Source organism: Artemia sp. Qi Xiang Cuo, chromosome 3 (genome assembly GCF_049724085.1).
Source record: "Artemia sp. Qi Xiang Cuo chromosome 3, ASM4972408v1, whole genome shotgun sequence".
NCBI lineage: Eukaryota > Metazoa > Arthropoda > Branchiopoda > Anostraca > Artemiidae > Artemia > Artemia sp. Qi Xiang Cuo.
The window spans coordinates 6,240,040-6,261,484 of NC_142796.1; the positions used below are offsets into that span (position 1 = coordinate 6,240,040).

The window sequence follows — 21,445 nt, forward strand, 5'->3', positions numbered from 1 at the left end:
AAAAAAAAAAATGTTTTTTACCCAATCAGCCCCCCCCCAAATTGTTCAAAGAAAAGGAGGTAGGTTTTCACAAAGAAAAGGAGGTAGGTTTTCAGGTATTTTCATTCCTGTTGAAAAATACGCTACTGCCATGGAAAGTCATAACTTGTCAGATTGTCCAAATAACCCCCCCCCCTGGAAAAACTGATTGATTGTGTAATAATAATAAACATTGTAATACTGTAATACATAATTGTAATTGTAAACCTAAATTGTAATGTAAATAATTTTGCTGATATAAATTTAACTGACACAGAAGGGAACTAAATATTTGCCATCACAAAAACATTTTGTAGAAGGTCAGAACTTAGTTCTATCTTTGTTGCAGGATCAGTGCAACTTTACCCCATTTTTACTGAATCCTTTCATAGGCAGCGCAATAGCGCTGCCTAAGTAAAGAACTATGTTGGCACAATGTATTATTATTATTTATTATTATTATTATTATTTATTTTGTTTTTCTTTAGACCAGGGCACTTCGTATAGAAGGAGTTGTCATAGAAACTTCGAAAAGGGCTCATTCGATTGGAAATTGGAGGGGCTTGTGCCCTTTTTAATAGCCGAAAGTGATTGGAAGGCAACTAACACCCCTTCCACGCCAAGAATTTCCCCAAACACATCCAATCAAAATTTTGAGATAGCCATTTTGTTCAATGTAGTTGAAAGTTTTGGAAATTACATCTTTGAGCAGGAAAATCCCCCCACAGTCTTCAGGGCAATGGTTATAAGTTATGCTCTGGGGGCATGTAAGATTTTTATTGAGAGCTTTGTCGTAAAATCAAAAAAGGCTCATTCGATTGGAAATTCAAAGGGTAAGTGCTCTTTATAATAGTCGAAAGTGATTGGAGGGCAACTAACTCCCCTCTCACGCCCACCTTTCCCCCAAACACATCCAGTAAAAATTTTGAGATAGCCATTTAGTTCAATGTTGTTGAAAATTTTGGAAATTAGGTCTTTAAGGATGAGCCTCTCCACGACCCTCAGGGCAAGGGGTGTAAGTTCTGCCCTGGGGGCCTATAAGGTTTTTATAGAAAGCACTGTCGTAGAAACTTAAAAAAGGACTTATTCGGTTGGAAATTGAAATGTCTAGTTCCCTTTTTAATAATAGAAAGTAATTGGAAGGAAACTAACCCCCCTCTCACGCCCACCATTTCCCCAAACACATACAGTCAAAATTTTGAGATAGCCATTTTTTTTCAACGTATTTGAAAGTTCTGGAAATTAGATCTTTGAGGATAACAACCCCCCACAGCCCTCAGGGCAAAGGTTTTAAGTTATGCCCTGGGGGTATATGAGGTTTTTATAGAAGTTGTCGTAGAAACTTCAAAAAGGGCTCATTCGATTGGAAGTTGAAAGGACTAGAGCCCTTTTTAATAGTCAAAAGTGATTGAAGAAAAACTAACCCCCCTCTCACGCCTACCATTTCCCCAAACACATCCAATCAAATTTCTGGGTATTAGGTCTTTGAGGATGACCCCCCCCCCCCTTAACCCTTAGGGCAAGGGTTGTAAGTTATGCCCTGGGGGCATATATGGTTTTTATAGTTTTTTTTTGTAGAAACTTGAAAAAGGGCTCATTTGTTTGGAAATTGAAAGGGCTAGTACCCTTTTTAAAGTGAACGGAGAGCAACTAACCCCGCTGTCACATCCACCATTTCCCCAAACACGTTCAATCAAAGTTTTGAGATAGGTATTTTGTTCAACGTAGTTGAAAGTTCTTGAAACTATGTATTTGAGCATGACTAACCCCCAAGAGCCCCCAGGGCAAAGGTTTTAAGTTATGCCCTGGGGGCATATAAGGTTTTTTATAGATAGCGTTGTCGTGGACACTTCAAAAGTGACTCATTTAATTGGGAATTGAGAGGGCTAGTGCCCTTTTTAATAGTCGAAAAGGATTGGAGGGTAACTAACCCCCCTATCGCGCTCACCATTTCCCCAAACACATCCAATAACAATTTTCAGATAGCCATTTTGTTCAACGTAGTTGAAAGTTCTAGAAATTAGGTCTTTGAAGATAACATTCCCTCAGAGCCCTCAGAGCTAAGGTTGTAAGTTATGCCCTGGAGGCATATGAGGTTTTTATTGAAAACTTTGTCATAGAAACTTGCCCCCAAGCGCATCCAATCAAAATTTTGAGTCATGTTTTTCAACGTAGTTGAAAGTTTTGGAAATTAGGTATTTGAAGATTACAACCCCCCACACAGCCCTAAGGGTAAGGGTTGTAAGTCATGCCCCGGGGGCATATAAGGTTCTTATAGAAAGCGTTGTTGTTGAAACTTCAAAAAGGGCTTCTTCGATTGAAAGTTGAAAGAGCTAATACCGTTTTTAGCAGTCGAAAAAGATTGAGAGGCAATTAAACCCCCTCTCCCACCCACCATTTCCCCAAACATATGTAATAAAAATTTTGAGATGGCCATTTTGTTTAATATAGTTTTAAGTTCTAGAAATTATATCCTTGAGGATGAAAACCCTCCCAGAACCCTCAGAGTAAGGGTTGTAAGTTATGCCCTTGGAGCATATAAGGTTTTTATTATCGGGAATTGAGAGGGCTAGAGCCCTTATTAATAGTCAAAAGTGATCGGAAGGCGAATTCCCCCCCCCCCCATACCCATCATTTTCCCAAACCCATCCGATTAACATTTTGATATAGCAATTTGGTTGAACGTAGTTGAAGGGTCCGGAAATTATGTTTTGAGTATGACAACCCCCCAGAGCCCTCGGGGCTAAGGTTGTAAATTATGCCCTGGGGGCATATAATGTCATATAGAAAGTGTTGTCGTAAAAACTTAAAAAAGGGCTCTTTCGATTGGAAATTGAGAGGGCTATTAACATTTTTAATAGCCGAAAGTAATCAGAAGGAGAATCCCCCCCCCCCACGCCCATCATTACCCCAAACATTTCCGATCAAGATTTTGATATGGCCATTTTGTTCAACGTAGTTGAAAGGTCTGGAAATTATGTCTTTGAGGATGACAACCCTCCCCCCATAGTCCTCAAGACGAGGGTCATAAGTTATGCCTTTGGGTCATTTAATGTTTTTATAGAAATTTTTCCCGTAGAAGCTTCAAAAAGGGCTCATTTGATTGGAAATTGAGAGGACTAGTGCCTTTTTTATTAGTCGAAAGTGATCAGAGGGCAAATGTCTCCATCCACGCCTATCATTTTCTCAAACACTTCAAATCAAAATGTTGACATAGCCATTTTATTAAGCCTATCAGAAAGGTCTTGAAATTTTGTCTTTGAGGATCAAAAATTCCCCCAGCCCTCAGGCCAAGGGCTGTTAGTTGTGCCCTGGGGACATATAGGGTTTTTATAGAGATTGTGATGATATTAGCTTCGAAGGGGGCTCATTGGATTGGTAATCAGATGCTCTAGTGCCCTTTTTAAGAGTCAAAGTGATCAGAGGGCAGCTAAATTCTCCCCCTACTTACATGTCATATTATCCCGATGCATCTAATAGAAATGTTGAGATAGTCGTTCTATTCCAAATAGTCCAAATATCATATAACAACGCTTTGGAGATGGAAACAAACCCCAGAGACTAGGGGCAAGGGATGTAAGTTATTTCCAGGGGGTTTTTAAGGTTTTTATAGAAGGGATGGTTGTGAAATATAAGACAGAGGGTCTGTCGTTTTCCCTGAAAAAGACTATGTCAATATAAAACGAACAGAAATTAATCAAAAAAAACTTTTTGCATAAAATAAGTTTTTCCAAAAAAAGTAAAGAACTCCATTAAACCAAAAATGAACAAAAACAGAATCAAATGATCTACCAAGTATACAACTACCACAAATCAGCATTAATAAATAAATGAAACCCCATGACAAACTGAAATTAAAACAAGTCAAACTCAAAACGAGCAGAAATTAAATCTGAGTAGGGCTGTAAACCCTATGCTTTCTAAAAGCCAGAATATAATTTGTTACTGAGTTACTGAGAAATATTCTTTTAAATGTTTTCACTTTTATAACTTTAAGAAATCAAAAATTAATTAAGATTTTAAGGAATAAATATCAGCACATGTATATTAAACTGACAATGCACATTTTTTTTCAGTAAATCTTAATTTTTTGAATGAATTGGGCTTGAGGAGGAGCGAGCGTAACTCTGTTGGCCTCAGGGGCTTGGTGCTGCGGTGAGGTTGTAGTAGTAGTAGTAGTATTTAGCTTTTTTGCCAATATTTGAGTCAGGAAAGGCTTGTTATAATTCATTTGATCCTGGGTACCACCAACCCTAGGAACGGCCCTTTTAATCCTTTCTTTCAGTTCGTTACCACTGTTTGATTCCAAATCATATGTTCAGTGTGTATTTTAGAAGGTAGTTAGAATTTCCAAAGTTCCTTCTTTTCTTCATTCTTTTTTTTGTCTTAAATTCACTTTGGCTGCTGAATTTATATTTTAGGAGAGTTTCCCAGGAGTGAATACGCTAGACCCTGCCCCCACCCCTAACATACATGGTTGGAAAATAAACAGGGACGTGATACTAAAAATAAAATGTATTTTTTTTTGTCATAATAATGAATTAGTTGTACAAAATTAAAAGGAACATAAATTATATCATAGATGAAGAGTACTGGAACCCTTTCGATTTTCATCTGATCCCTGGTAAAAAGAAATTAAAAATGTATTAAATATGCAGTAAAGAAACAATTTATTTTGTCAAGATTACTCAGGGGGGGGAATTACAGGGCACTACAGAAAGTGTAAGTCAGGGGTATGTAAGGATTCTTCACTCACTTCTTTTTGTAGGGTAGATATTTGACATATGATAAACTTCTGTTTGTGGCTTTCTACAGTGTGTGATTTTTGCAAACGGAAACCGGCGTTTTGCGAACAAAGAATAATTCAAGCGAAAATCCTTGCTAAAAATGAGCAACTTTGTCACGGGCACCAGAAGGTGGGTCGTACCCGCCATTTATTTTGCGTTTAATCTTGATTTCTCTGTCTTTGGTTTAATTTGTATGTTGGCATTATGATCAAACTTCATTATAAATGCCATATGAATTCAATTAAATGGGTAGGACAGGGAAACGAGAGGATTTTTTTTTGCAGTTAAATGGGTAGGACAGGGAAACGAGAGGATTTTTTTATTTGCAGTTAAGTCAAAAATGGGCGAACAGAATAGCTACGTCCCACTCGAGGACGTATACAGAAGTTTATCTCAGGAGAAACTATCGTTTCATGGGAAGCCGATATTCTGGGAACGACATAAATAGGAGAGGAACTGGTGCTCTTGGAGGGGAATAATGCTTCTACATCATCACCATTCATAAATCACATTTTTTGTAGACTGCATATATTTGCTCAAAACTTTTTCTTTTACCTGACTTTGTTGGGATAGTTCGAAACTGGAGAATGGCTGGGGAGGGTGCCCCTATCTAACACATTATTTTGGACATTGTTAGATTGGAAGCAAGTCTAAAAACCTATAGATATGGATTTTCGAAATGTAACAAAAGCATTGCTGCTAAAGTGTTTAGTTCAGAAGAAGACACTTTTTTGTTTGTTGTTGCATTTTCAACCGACACCAAATAGTTAATATTATTGAAGCGTTTTCTTTTATTTGGGTCATTAGCATTTTTTTTCGATTGAAGCATGCTATGTTGAGAAAAAGTAGAAATGTTTTGCCCAGTGCATTTTGTTACAATCTAACAATATATATTTTTATTTTTATAGGGTATGTCGTTTCTCCACGCTCACTGTTTTTAGGTTTTTTTTTTAAAGCTAGAATTAATCCCAGCTTACCAGTTCAATTATCCCCCTCCCCCTCTAGAGCTTGTGATGAAATGATAATACTTTTGGATATTTCAATAAAAACTCTCTTTCACAAGTAGCAAAAGAAGTAAAGAGTGATAGGGCTTTAGTGCATTATTGTTTTTTGTTTGTAACAGAAGAAGGTGTTATAGAAACGTTAGAGGGGGCTCATTCAATTAAAAATTTAAAGTTATAGTGCTGTTCTCGAGAGTGAAAGGGTCGGATGGCAATCAGCCCCCTCCCACACCCTTTATAGATGTCTTTCCCAAAGACATCTGAGTAAAATATGTCAATTTGTCCAAAATAATCAACACATCCTGAAGTTTCACCTTGATACCCATACCTTTTTCGGACACTCCCAAAATCAAAGATCCCCCCTTCACAATGTCATATACTGCTTTTAAAGAATGGCAAATTGTATAATCCACAGCTCTTTTCCTGGTTTGGGATCTGGTGGGCATATTATCCCTGGAGACATAGGTGTTAGATGTATGACTATTTTTAACAAAATGGGTATTTTAAAATTTTTATCAGCGTCGAGGAATATACAAAAAAAAAGGACGAGTGCAAGGTTTTCTACCGTCGAAGCACTTTCCATCGTCCCCCCTCAACATGCCTTGAAAGTTTCAGTGTTATATCCTCAGCTGTCCATGGGATATTCGTGATCTTTCCTTTTGTAACCAGTTGATGTTGTTCAACATTCCCTAAAATTCCTGCAATTTGAAAGAGTCACAGTCTCAATCGCAAGTAGTTGTAATCACAGTCAAAGGTACTCACAGTCGTAGTTTTAATCGTAACTATTTACAGTCGTGGTATCTGTAGTAGTAGTTTCCTTAAAAATTTCAATTTAGTACACTTGGCTTTTTCGGGCACACCCAGGATCTTTACCAATTACAGATCCTGTATCTTTAACAGTGGGGAAATTACATGGTTTACTACCCTCGCCCATGGTTTGTGTGTGTTTGGCTGGGGTGGCATCGCCAGTGGCATTTCTTTTAAACCTTTTGACCACATTGAACAAAATAACTAATTGAAAATTTCGATGGGACAGTTAAAACGGGTGAGTGGGAATTTGCTGCCCTCCGTTTACTTTCTAACACCCCTCTAAACATTCCCTAGATGTTTCAACTTAATAAGTTGAGCTGTTCTTGAGATATTGCCGATATTCCTTTTTGAAAACCAGCTATTATATAGTGTGTCTCGATTTGTTCAATATAGCCCTAGACATTTTTTCTGAAAAATAGTCGCAGCCCCTGTCACGAGTAGTCACAGCTGCAAATAGTCAAGGTCACAAGTGATCGTAGTCGCAGTAGCAAGTAGTTGCAGTTGCAGTTGTACTAGCAGTAGCAGTAAGAGTATTACTGAAAGTTTCAAATTAATTGCCTTAGCCGTTCATAAAATTTTGCAGGTACGCCATTTGGAAAACCTGAATGCACATAGTGTCTTTTGATTTAGCTCACCATACCCCTCAACGTTCTGAAAAGTTTCACCTTAGCCTTTTTGGGCACACCCACAATCAAACAGTTATTCCCTTTTTCCCCACGATAAATCCTGCATTGATTCGGCAAATTGCAGGATTTATAATCCTTGCTGCACGGGCTGTTGATGCAGGGCACTCCAAGAGAAATAGTTATCAAATTTTTTCCCTCAAATTTTTGTTCCCTTGAAAAAAGAAGTTCTCTGTAATTTTTTCCTGTAAGACCTGACCTTCAGAACATTTAAACTGCATTGAATAAGAAAATGGTTGTACGTCATAAGTAAAGTTGTATTCACACTATTTTGTATTCACCTTTTTCGATACCTTATCCCCATAAAAAAAGTAAATAAAAAAATTGAAAACTGAAGCGACAATCCAAAAGCAAATAAGAACAGTTTATGAGTTCATTTTATTTGATAAAAGGCACACGGACAGAATAACACATAAACTAAAATTTTTCTAGACTTTACACCAAAGCTGTCCTTCACAGAAACTTTGACCAAATCAAGGCATTATAAGCGTTTTGAAAGTAATTAGAAACTTTAGCGTGAAGAGCGAAGAAATCTTGTCAGAACCTAAGACATTTATGAGAGCACCATTTGAAACTAGAAACTGACACATATCTAATCTGGCTTGTCTGGCAGCATAATATAGAGGCGTGCGATTTTTAGAATCTAATGCATTTATAGTTGCCCCGTTTGAAACTAGTAGCTGACAAATAGCCAGTGTGCTTTCTTCAGCAGCATAGTGTAAAGCTCTTTTCTGGAAATTATCCTGCATGTTTAAAAGAGCGCCATTTGAAACTAGAAATTGACAAACATCAAATGAGCCTTGTCTGACAGCATAGTATAGAGGCGTGTGATTTTTGAAATCTAATGCATTTATAGTTACCCCGTTTGAAACTAGTAGCTGACAAAAGTAGGAAGGGCATAATATCTCCCACGCGACACCACTGCTGCCATCTACAATTTGGTCTAACGCCGACAGGTTATAATTTATTCAAGGATTATCGATCCACGAAGGGGAGAGAATTTCTGAGAAATTGATTGCGTAATCGATGGGGGAATTTTCTTGATTTGATAACGGGAAAAAGGAAGTACATGCCTCCTTCTAAGCCAATCAGAGGGTTGGTTACATCGCCTTCTAAACCAATCAGAGGGCAGGTTACATATTAGAGGGGGAGGATTGCAGAGAATATAAGGAAAGGAATTATGCTATAGTTTTTTTTATTAGTCTGTGAATAGATTTTAAAGCAGTGAGAACAGAATGACCTTACTCATTTGGATATATTTGTATTGATGATGAGTGGAATGTTTACCCTATTAGAAAGTTGATTGTAGAGTTGGTAGCAATAATACAAGAGCACCAAACATTGCGGTGGAAATAACGAGAGGATCACGGCTTTGTCTGAAATGGGATGAATTATGTGCAAGATATGTGATATCCTTGAGCAAATTTAAATTGGAGGATCAATTATGTTTCGCTGCAAAAGTTGATATAGCACATGTGAATAGACTTTTCATGTCTTGAGGGGATTTGTGACTCTCACCCTAGAGGACATCTGTGCTCCAATTGTCACTATGATAAATGTGATCAGTGGGAGAATACTTACCCCGCTATGATTGGAAAGAATCCTTAGGTGGAGAGGGGGGGCAATACATTCTTCCTTATTGTCCTTAAAAGAAGATAAAAAAAGTTAGTATTTGCTAAGAGGGCAAGGGAGGACGGCTATTCGAGATCAATGCTGCCTGCGCAAACTACATCCTCAAAGCAAGCCCATGACCATCGAACTGTCGCTCAGCCTGATTTCGCTGTCAGAAAGTTAAAAAGAGATTGGACGGCTGCATACATGATGGCAAGCCCCAGTGCTCCAGCCCCTCAAGCCCGTGACATCGCTATGTGGACATCCAGTCCACGATCCTATTGCACTGGCGCTTTTTACAAATGCCAAAGCGAGCTTTGACGGAATTTCCACTGCCAAAGCAACAGAACTCAAAACCTGTTGCTTGGGTACATGAACTATTGCTGAGGTGAGGTAGAGACTTGGAGCATGAATGGCAACGACTTCCGTTCTCAATATGAAATTGGGTGGTGCAAGCATCAGTTTTACATCCACTTTAAAACTGGATGGCAGCCATTGGGGTATATTAAATATTTCATGATATAGTTTTCCAACTAGATGTAATTCACTAGTTGTAGCATTTTTAAGTGCATCTGTACTATCAGTATTAGTAATATATTCATATCAATTGGAGGTGCCTCTCAATTCATTATATGACTTGGGTGTCATCAACATGAATTGTATATAGATTGTATAATTTAAGAGATTGTTGCTTGTGCTCACCAACGTGCCATTGATGTTGACACTGATTTGAAGAAATAAATTATGTAATATACAATTTTCATAGGATATTCCATCGGGCCGAATTGGCATTGTATGATCCGATTACCGAACTTTCATTTGTAAATCTATTAATGTTGAAAACATGTCCATAAGGTAGTCTTCATTGGAATAAATTTTAAAGTGGATATTATCGGAGAGGGGTTGTTGAGGATAAAATTGTTCATAGTATTCATGCTTGACACTCACATCAATATTTTCAGCATTGAATAGATTCAATGAGGCAGTGATTGAAGGTTGAGAATCCTTATGCGGTAGGTAGGACATCTTAGGAAAAGAAATCTAGTTTCGATCTAACAATTCTCTTCCTGGGGCTTTTTCTTCTACTAGTCTTTACAGTATGTGTCGGCTTTTTCCTTCTTTTCTTTGACAGGGGTGATGTCTTTCGTTTCCGACTTGAGTAGAGACTGATGAGTGATGCATTGTTTCTCGACCTTTTTAAACCTTTACCATTTTGTTTTAATCTCTCGCCAAGGGTTCGCGCACTGGACCTAAGATTTTCCGTAGCACTTTTTTTAAAATCCTTGCCAGAGCCCCAATCGTATAGTGTGGAGGATGCAAAATCTGTTGCAGCCTGTACAAGATATTTTCTAGCCAGAGGTAGTGAAGAGCGAAACAGCTTAGCAAACCAACTGCCAAGACCATAGCCAGACATTGTAGTACGCCCTTTGTAATAGTCCATTCCTTTGCCCTGTTGTCTTGGGCCAAGAGTATTAACATAGCAGTCAATATCAGGACAAGTGAATACCACTTTTCTATTAGAAATCTTGTTGTTGAATAATAGGACGAAAATGGCATGTAATCACAGCCAAACCTTTTGAAATTGCTAGTGGATCACCTAGTTCAGTTCTTAGTGTTAACTGACAGAGTTCCAAATAGGAAGTGTTTACGGGAATATACTGAAGATGCTTTATATTGTAGTGGTGAACATGTTCTTGATTGGTTTTTCGTTCAAGAACTCGTAGGAGGGGAACATTTGAATTACCAACCCGGGATGTTTCCACAAATGAAGCGTAGAGAAATATACAAGTGTCCGTGGAGAAGGCAGGCGGGTAGTCAGCAAAATGAAATTAGTGTTTCCGGCACTTTTACCGTTGATTATATTGAGCTTAAAGCCAAGAACATCTTTTAGATTATCATTGAGCATAACCTTTTCATTGGCAATAGGTGAACTAATGTAGATCTTGCCCTCCTCCTTTAAATAGTTGAAATGAAAAGCTCCTTTTTTACGAGCGGAAATTCTTTTATTAATAGAACGACATTAATCATTCATACAGGTGAGTTCCTCGTAGGGTAATTCAATATATGGATAATCCATCCAATTGATTCTTTGAATTTCTTCTTGATCACCTGAGGGTGGTGGCGGCCAATCATAGGGTGTAATTTTTATTTCATATTTACGATCTTTTCTCAGGATGTCGTAGGTATTTTTAAGAATACAGTTGAAAAGAGTCACTTCATACTTTCCATTCTTATCAAATTTGATGGTGGGAGAAATATTCGTCCTAAAATCACTTGTTATATACAAATCTTCGTAGAGAGGATCGGAAGCAATGGACACGAAAGTCATATAGAAATTACTGGCCATTTTTAATGTGTTCAGCACTGACTCAAGAATCTAAATCAGAGTTGCATTCTAGCAAGCGAACAAGCAACTGTCTCTTGCCCCTACGAGTACGACTCTTTAATATCTTTTCAATTTGATTAATTTCAGTTGTGGTTCTGACTTTTTGCAGTTCCTATTCATAAAAACCGCCGAGAATCTCATCATCTTTGGTGTCTCGCAGTCGATATGTTGTGGGTTCTGTGTCCAGGATTTTGGACGCTTTAAAAAGTTCAGCGCTCCATAGATAATTCCCCTTTTCAAAAATATTGGTGGTTCTATTAATTCAAACAGTATCACCAAAATAGAAATTCTTCTTCACATTTATTTTTCCTTTTCACCATTGGAATATTGCTTTATATAAGCATCAAATGTATTTTCCGTGTAGTGATCATCTCGATGCCTTGAGTTGGACAGAGATTAAGGGGGTCAATGGTTGCACATATACTTGGTTCAAACTAAATCCTAAAGAGGGGTGTGTTTGTTGTTCTGTGTGCAATGTCTTGAAATTAATAGACGAATCGTTCTTATTAATCGTTCAGACAATGCAGCCTATATTAGGCTGTGACTATGATAAAGTGTTGTATTATATTTCAATAGAACCTTTTGCACATGGGGATTAACAAATTCACTACCACGATCCGATTGAACTTTTCTATAGCAATCCTGTTCAAGAATACTTTCAATGGCCTGAGCAACTTCAACACCTCTCTTTGTCTGTAATGGAATGGCATAGGCATAGCGACTAAAGATACTGATTGCCACTAGAATATATTTGTAGGGTGCATTATGATACCGTTGATTTGCATCCAAACTTAAGATATCTGTTTTCATTATATACAGAGGGGAAAAGACTGTATTTTGTTGATTTTGTTTACCAAAAAGCCTGTATTTCTGGAAGAGATAGTAGTACTACTCATTCTTTATATACTCTTTTGCTTTTTTTAATGAACTGCCAGAAGCTACTATAGAAAGGGTTTTGGGGGAACTTAAACTTCCCGCTTCACCAATATTTTCATAGACATGTTTCAGAACTTCAACCATTTTGAACGCAAACACGTAGTGTAATGTCCACTCCCCTTTTGCACACTGGAGGGTGAATCAATTCGTCTTTGCTTTTGACTAGCAGTCACAGGTGTTATAAAATCATTGCTGCTGCTGCTGCTAGTATTTTCAAATATTGAATCTTCTTCTTTTTTAAATGGTGTTGGCGTTGGTGTTGTTGGGGGACTATATTTTCTTAGTTTCTAAAGAATTTGCTTATTGCCAATAAGACTATTGGGAAAGATTCATGCATTTAAAAAGGCTCAGAGATTATCTCAAAATGATAAAAGTCCTTTAAGATTCTTCACCATATTACATATTAAATCAACTGGATTATAACTCTGTCCCAGAACTATAATTTGTTTCCCTGTGCTATCGACTTGAACTTGATGATCATCAGTGTCCGACATGAGATAAGATAATACTCTTTTACTCTATTCTCGATAGGTCACTGGCAATAGGTTTCCAATTTTCGATACAATTGAATTCAATTCCTTCTCCTTTGATTGCACTGCTGCTGCTACAGAATCCTGAGAAGATGTTTCCTGTTTAGAAGGATCTGTGACGGCAACAGTGGTGGGTCTCTCATGATATGGTTTATGTTTGTCCAAACGTCGCAATGCATCTTGAAGTAAAAGCAGTTTTTTGTCACCGGCAATATTCTTGTAATCAGTGAAAGTGCTTATAATTTTTTCAAAATGTTCCAAGGACAATAAGAAAAGTTCAAATGGCTTTAATTTATAAGTTTTAGCCGTTCTCTCTATAGAAAAACGCTTACAAGTACCGAACTTATTGGTAGTAAATCAGTAAAAAAACTACCACCCGCTTAAAGAAGACGTTTTCTTTACAAAAATTTTTCCCTTGTTTTCGTTTTGAATAAATGACCATGAAATATTGTTTTTGTTGTTCTTGTTAACGTACTAGATAGATCTATGGGAAAATTATTACTACTACTACTTATTCACTGGGCAAGTGTGATTTACTATTATTTGTAGTCCAACTGTTGTGAACAGCAGCAGAAGTATTTATCAATTTAAAATACCCTTCAGATCGTTCCTGTGTGGTCCCTCAATGTTAGGGAAAACAACACTCTTAGCTGAAATAATTCAAAATTGTAATAGAATGTTTTTGGAAAAACCAAAGAAAATTTATTATTCCTATAGTATTTGGCAGGAGTCCTGTGATCAAATAAAATCTATTGCCACACCCTTACCAATACAATTCATACGGGGACTTGATGTTTTCATTAGTATTGAACCAAAGTCGTGGCTGATTATTGATGATTTGGCTGAATCCATTGAACAATTCTCACTGGAAATTCTACTACTGTTCACTGTTCACTCCCATCTTGAAAATTTTTCTATAACCCTAGTTCTGCACAATCTGTTTCATCCGAGCAAAGGTATGCAAACCCTTGCATTGAGTTGCACCATCTATATTATTTATCGAGTTGTTCGTGATTCTAGCTCACTAATAACTCTCAATAAGCAAATATACCCCGGCGCCCCTAAATTTTTGCTGTCAGCGTACACTCAGGCGACAAATAAGCCCTACGGCTACATTTTGCTAGATCTTAATCAGAGCACACCCGAGGATCTACGTGTAGTCACCGACATTTTCGACAAAGAAATTACAGTATATCTTCCGGTGAACAGCAGAAAAGGCTATTAGTTGCCATTATGTCACTGAAGAAACTACACGAACAACGGCATTCATTTTCCGTTTTAAGCACATCAAAACCTCCACTCAGGAAGGCTGTACTCAAACATGGTGTTGAAAATGATTTCATTAATCTAATATCTAAACTTTGTTTAAATTTAACTGAAAGCAATGTACACTTGTCAGAAGGTGTTAGACAACTGACAAAGCAACATCGTTCTACTCTCCGTACCTTGGATTGTAAAAGGAAGGGAAACTTTCATTGAAGAAAACGATTCCCTTAACATGGTAGAAGCTTTTTTTATTCTTTTGCTACCAATAATTACGGGGTTTTTAAATAGTTTTCTATCGAGAACGGATAAGCCCTCTAAATCAACGCCATTTGAATTTGTCGTCTCACCCGTCGAACATTTTGAAGACAATCTAAGCAAATTCATTAATGATGAGAACATTGCTGATGACAAAAACTGCATTTAATTCAAGATGCATTGCGACGTGTGGACAAACATAAACCTTATCGTGAGAGACCCGCCACTGTCACCGTCACAGATCCCTCCAAACAGAAATCATCTCCTCAAGATTCTGCAGCAGCAGCAGTGCAATCAAAGGAGAAGGAATTGAATTCAATTGTTTCGAAAATTGGAAGCCTATTGCCAGTGACCTATCGTGAATAGAGTAAAAGAGTATTATCTTATCTCATGTCGGAAACTGATCATCAAGTTCAAGTCGACAGCACAGGGAAACGAATTATAATTCAGGGAAAAAGTTATAATCTAGTTGATTTAATTTGTGATATGGTGACGAATCGTAAACGACTTTTATCAATTGACAATAAACTATACACCTTTCTAAACGCATTAATCCTCCCCAAAAGTCTTATTGGCAATAAGAACAGTCTTAAGAAACTAAGAGAGTATGGTCCCCTAACAACGTCAACACGAAAATCATTTATAAAAGAAGAAGATTCATTATTAGAAAAAACAAGCAGCAGCAGCAGCAGCAATGCTTTTATAACCCCCGTAGCTGCTATTCAAAAGCGAAGATGAATTGATTCATCCTCCACAGTGCAAAAGGGGAGTGGACATTACACTGCGTGTTTGCGTTCAAAATAGTTGAAGTTCTGAAACATGTCTATGAAAATATTGGTGAAGCGGGAAGTTTAAGTTCCCCCAAAACTCCTTCTATAGTTGCTTCTGGCAGTACATTAAAAAAAGCAAAAGAATATCTACAGAATGAACCGAGTTACACTCTGCATCGGAATCGCAGGCTTCGTGGCAAACAATATCGACAAACTAAAGCCCTTTTCCCTCTGCATATAATGCAAACGGATCTTTTAACCTTAGCCGCATTTCAACTGCGTCACACTTCACCCTACAAATATATTCTGGTGGCAATCAGTATCTTTAGTCACTAAGCTTATAACATCCTTCTACGGACAAAGAGAGGTGTTGACCTTGATTAGGCTATTGAGAGTATTCTTTACCAGGAATATTATAAAAAAATTCAACGAGATTGTGTTTGCGAATTTGTTAATCCACTTGTGCAAAAGTTTCTATCGAAATATTAAACAGTACTATCTCATAATCAAATCGTGATAAAGGCTGCATTAGCTGAACGATTAATAAGAACGATTCATCTATTAATTTCAAGATATTGTCCATTGAAAAATACATCTGCTTTTATTCATGATTTAGTTAAAATCATACGGATGTATAATCATCGACTCCATTGATCTCTGTCCAACTCAAGCCTTCCGGAAGTTCATTGCAGGGAAAATACATTTGATGCTTTTCTAAAGTAATACTCCAGCTAAAGAGATAAACATGTGAAGAAAAAGAATTTCAATTTTGATGATACTGTTTGAATTAATAGAACCACCAATATTTCTGAAAAGGGGAATTATTTATGGAGCACTGAACTTTTTAAAGTGTCCAAAATCCTGGACACAGAACCCACAACATATCGTCTGCGAGACACCAAAATTGATGAGATTCTCGGCGGGTTTTTATGAATATGAATTGCAAAAAGTCAGAAACACTAGTGAAATTAATCAAATTGAAAAGATATTAAAGAGTCGTACTCTTAGGGGCAAGAGACAGTTGCTAGTTCGCTAGCCAAGATACAACTCACATTTTGATCGTTGGGTCAGTGTTGAAGATGTTAAAAATGCCCAAAGACGTCTATGTGACTTTTATGTCCAATGTTTCTGATCCTCTCTACAATGAACTGAATATAACAAGTGGTTTTAGGATGAAAATCTCACCCACCATCAAATTCGACGACAATGGAAAGTATGAAGTGGCTCTTTTCGACTGTATTCTCAAAAATACCTACGACATCCTGAGAAAAGATCGTAAATATGAAATAAAAATTACACCCTATGATTGGCCGCCACCACCCTCAGGTGATCAAGAAGAAATTCAAAGGATCAATTGGATGGATTATCCATATATTGAATTACCCTATGAGGAACTCACCTGTATGAATGATTTATGTCGTTCTAATAATAACAGAATTTCCGCCCGTAAAAAACGTGCTTTTTAACTCAATTATTCAAAGGTAGAGGGAAATATCTAGGTTAATGCACCTATTAACAATGAAAAGTTGATTTCAAATGATAGCGTAAAGGATTTTCTTGAATTTAAACTCAATATAATCAATGGTAAAAGTGCCGGAAACACTAATTACATTTTTGCTGACTACCCGCCTGCCTTCTCCACGGACACTTGTATATTTCTCTACGCTTCATTTGTGGAAACATCTCGGGTTGGTAATTCAAATGTTCCCCTCCTACGGGTTCTTGAACGAAAAACCAATCAAGAACATGTTCACCACTACAATATAAAGCATCTTCAGTATATTCCAGTAAACACTTCCTATTTGGAACTCTGTCAGTTAACACTAAGAACTGAATTAGGTGATCCCATAGCAATTTCAAAAGGTTTGGCTGTGATTACATGCCATTTTCGTCCTATTATTCAACAACAAGATGTCTAATAGAAAAGTGGTATTCACTTGTCCTGATATTGACTGCTATGTTAATACTCTTGGCCCAAGACAACAGGACAAAGGAATGGACTATTACAAAAGGCGTACTACAATGTCTGGCTATGGTCTTGGCAGTTGGTTTGCTAAATTGTTTCGTTCTTCACTACCTCTGGCTAGAAAATATCTTACACCGGCTGCAACAGATTTTGCATCCTCCACACTATACGATTGGGGCTCTGGCCAAGAATTTAAAAAAAGTGCTACGAAAAAGCTTAGGTCCAGTAAGCTAACCCTTGGCAAGAGATTAAAACCAAACGGTAAAGGTTTAAAAAGGTCGAGAAACAATGCATCACTCATCAGTCTCTACTCAGGTCGGAAACGAAAGACATCACTCCTGTCAAAGAAAAGAAGGAAAAAGCCGACACGTACTGTAAAGAGTAGAAGAAGAAGAAGCCCCAGGAAGAGAATTGTTAGATCGAAACTAGATTTCTTTTCCTAAGATGTCCTACATACCGCATAAGGATTCTTTACCTTCAATCACCACCTCATTGAATCTATTCAATGCTGAAAATGTTGATGTGAGTGTCAAGCATGGATACTATGAACAATTTTATCCACAACAGCCCATCCCTGATAATGTTCACTGTCAAATTTATTCCAATGAAGAGTACTTTATGGACATGTCTTCGACATTTATAGATTTACGAATGAAAGTCCAGAAATCTAATGATACAATGCCAATTCGGGCTTTTGGAATATCCTATGAAAATTATATAATACGCAATCTAATTCGTTAAATTAGCGTCTACATCAATGGTACGTTGGAGAGCACAAGCAACAATCTATCAAATTATACAAGCTATATGCAATTCATGCTGATGACACCCAAGTTATACAAATCATATAATATTTACTGTACCCCAATGATTGCCGCCCAATGTTTGAGTAGATATAAAACTGACCCTCGCACCATCCAGTTTCATGTTAAGAAAAGAACTTACGGTCAATTCCGATGTGACTCTCACTCTTGCCATAGCACTAGCCCTGGTACACAGACAACAGGTTATGATCTCTGTTGCATTGGTAGTGGAAAAACTGAGAGTCAGTGGAAATAATATTAAACTACTTTTTCCTCATACAATAACCAATCAATGTCATATTACCATGAGTTCACGCACCTTCACCGATTCATCCTTTATCAATAGCGAAATTCCGTCAAAGCTCGCTTTGGCATTTGTAAAAAGCGCCAGTGCAATAGGATCGTGGACTGGATGTCCACATAGCGATGTCACGGGCTTGAGGGGTTGGAGCACGGGGCTTGCCATCACGTGTGCAGCCGTCCAATCTCTTTAACTTTCTGACAGCGAAATCAGGCTGAGCGACAGTTTGATGGTCAGGGGTTTGCTTTGAGGATGTAGCTTGCGCAGGCAGCGTTGGTCTTGAATAGCCAACCTCCCTTGCCCTCTTAGCAAATACTAACTTTTTTTATCTTCTTTTAAGGACAATAAGGAAGAATGTATTGCCCCCCCCTCCACCTAGGGGTTCTTTCCGATCATTGCAATATATGTATTCTCTCACCGATCTCATTCATCACAGTGACAAGTGGAACACATGTGTCCTACTGAATGAGAGTTAAGCACCTCTTCCAAACTAGAGCTGAATTCTTTATTTTGTGCAACTTAGCAATCATTTAATGGACAAGGATTACCTGATTCACACTTTTCAATCTAGTCTTCTATGATTGTAAAAGTCTCACACATACGCAATCTGCCAAGACTTTACTTACACAATGGACATGTATAGAACATTTTTTCTTTTTGGTTTCTAATATCACTTAACTCGCTCACAGCTAAAATAAAACTGGTCGTCCCTTCTACTGGATAAACTGAGGGCTAAGGAATGGGACACGAGTAGCTTTTTGAATTTACCTCTTGCAAAGTGCTGTGGGCTACCTACACTGAATCCATTGGCAATGTTTTCAAAAGTGTATCCACGATATGGATCTGCTTTGTTCCAATTAATACATCAATAAATTGAGTATAAGCATTTGAGTCACATCGACAAAGCTTCATACAATAGTCCAATGGGGGAGAATCAGTTTTCATTATATTGTCAAGTGTTCCCCGAGAGAATATCCTGCGTTGAAGAGATAACTCGAGAAAATCGTCACCTAAAATAAAATGTTTTTCTATAAACACTAGTATTAAACTATTTCTCTCTCTCTCAAATCTATTCATTTTTCAATCCTTTCACTTTGATCGTTGAGTCTAGACTGGTCATGAATCGTTAGCCATAGCATTATAACCTGACAAAAAGACAGGGATCTTTTGTGATTTCGAAACAATCTTATTGAATAATTACAACAACAATAATACTAAGCATGTACAATTAGCGATGCAGTTTATTGTCTTCGATATGTTTCACTAATGCACTTAAAGCACATTGAAGTCCATTCACTTGTGCTATATCAACTTTTGAAGTGAAATTTAAATTTGATCAAGGATATCACATATCTTGCATGTCCTTCATCCCTTTCCAGATAAAGTCGTAATCGTCTCGTGATTTCTACCGCAACATTTGGTGCTCTTGTATTATTGCTACCAACTCCACTATCAACTTCTAATAGTATAAACATTCCACTCATCATCAGCACAAATATATCCAAATGAGTATAGTCAAACTGTTCTTCTCACTCCTTTGAATTCTATTCACAGGCTAATAAAAAAACTATAGCAAAAATCCTTTCCTTATATTCTCTGCAATCCTCTCCCGCTAATATGCAACCAACCCTCTGATTGGATTAGAAGGAGATATAACCGACTCTCTGAATGGCTTCGAAGGAGGCATGTACTTCCTTTTTCCCGTTATCGAATCAAGAAAATTCCCCCAGCGATTACGCAATCAATTTCTCAGAAATTCTCTCCCCTTCGTGGATCGATAATCCTTGAATAAATTATAGCCTGTCGGCGTTAGACCAAATTTTAGATGGCAGCAGGGGTGTCGCATGGGAGATATTATGCCCTTCCTACTGACAAATATCTAGTCTACTTTCTTCAGAAGCATAATGTAAATCTGTTTTCTGGGAATTATCCTTCAAGCTTGGGTTAATACAGCCATTGATGATGAATACAGCCATGCGTTTAGAATCTACTGCATTTATAGTTGCCCCGTTTGAAACTAATTGCTGACAAATATTTAGTCTAGTTTCTTCATCAGCATAATGTAAAGGTGTTTTCTGGAAATTATCCTTTAAATTTGGGTCAATACAGCCATTGGTGGTCATTACATCCATGCGTAAATCGCAAAACATGTTTTCATTCACATCAATTTTATCTTGGCTCAGTTCTGTGTTTTTATCTTGCTGCATTTTTCCCATTTCTTTTTCCAATTTGTCTATAGTTGAACTCAATTTGGTCATTTGAAAATAAAAGCTGGATAAAATTTCATCTAAATCACCTTTTCTAACTTGGCTTTGGTATCTTTTCAATTTATCTGTAAGTGAGCTTGTCTGCCGTAGAGAATCCATTATTTCCTTCCGTAATCTGAATCTTTTCTTAACTTCTGGGGATCTATAAAACATAGATAGCATTTCGGCAATTGAGGTAATCTCTTTGTCTAGTTTTTCGAACGCATCAGTCTGGAAACTACCAGCCATATTTTTAGTTTTTGAAAAAATTGCGTCCTTTTTACCGACCTGACCTGAACTGTCAATCTTCCAGTCCAATATTTTAGCATCAAGTCCCAGTTTAGAATTTCGGGTAGATCTAAAGATATTCACTTTCTTCCCTTCCGCTCTCTTCTCTCCAACAGCTTAACATACATCTCTGTCCCTCTGAAAATTTCCAGTTTTGCCAAGAACTTTAGTTGACATGATAGTTGGGATCGGAAAAAAAATAAAATATGTTCATTTAGCGCATTAATTATTAACAAAATTATTATTTTAGGGTTTTTATTACTACTGGCCCTAGTTACTATTCAGAACCCTTCAAAGGGGGGAGGCAACCTGGGCAGCTACCCTGGGCACCGTGGCTGGGGAAGGATGTTGCGGCTTGGGGATTGCCCACTTTGATAAAATTTTTCACTTTGATTTAGCTTTTTTTTAAAGCTAAATTTTGGATAAAAAGAGTTAAATTAGCTTTTTGGATAAAATTGCCAAAGATCTAGAAGGTGCACCTACATGGCATAATAGTAAAATATTGTACTGGCATGTTAATAAATTGAGAGGGAGTAGTCAATCTGGACTTGTCCCAGTTAAAGCCAGGAATGGGGCCATAATTAGTGAAAGAGAGATGGGCAGAACATTTTTAGAATATGCCAAGCCGAGATAGAGTTGCAGGAAATGATATAGAGGAAAATGAAAAAGTTTGTGATATTTTGGATGCGAAGGAATATTTGGTTTGTGAGGAAGAATTAGCGACAGTACTAAGAGGATTGAAAAATAATAAGGCTCCAGGTGCTGATAGTGTCGTAAATGATTTTCTT

General features: G+C 37.4%; 1 protein-coding gene across 1 annotated transcript in view; it reads left to right on the forward strand.

Annotated features, from left to right (window-relative positions):
- Hacl (2-hydroxyacyl-CoA lyase) overlaps positions 1-21,445 on the forward strand; it is a 133,885-nt gene that overhangs the window by 32,421 nt on the left and 80,019 nt on the right. The gene's annotated exons all lie outside the window — the stretch shown is intronic.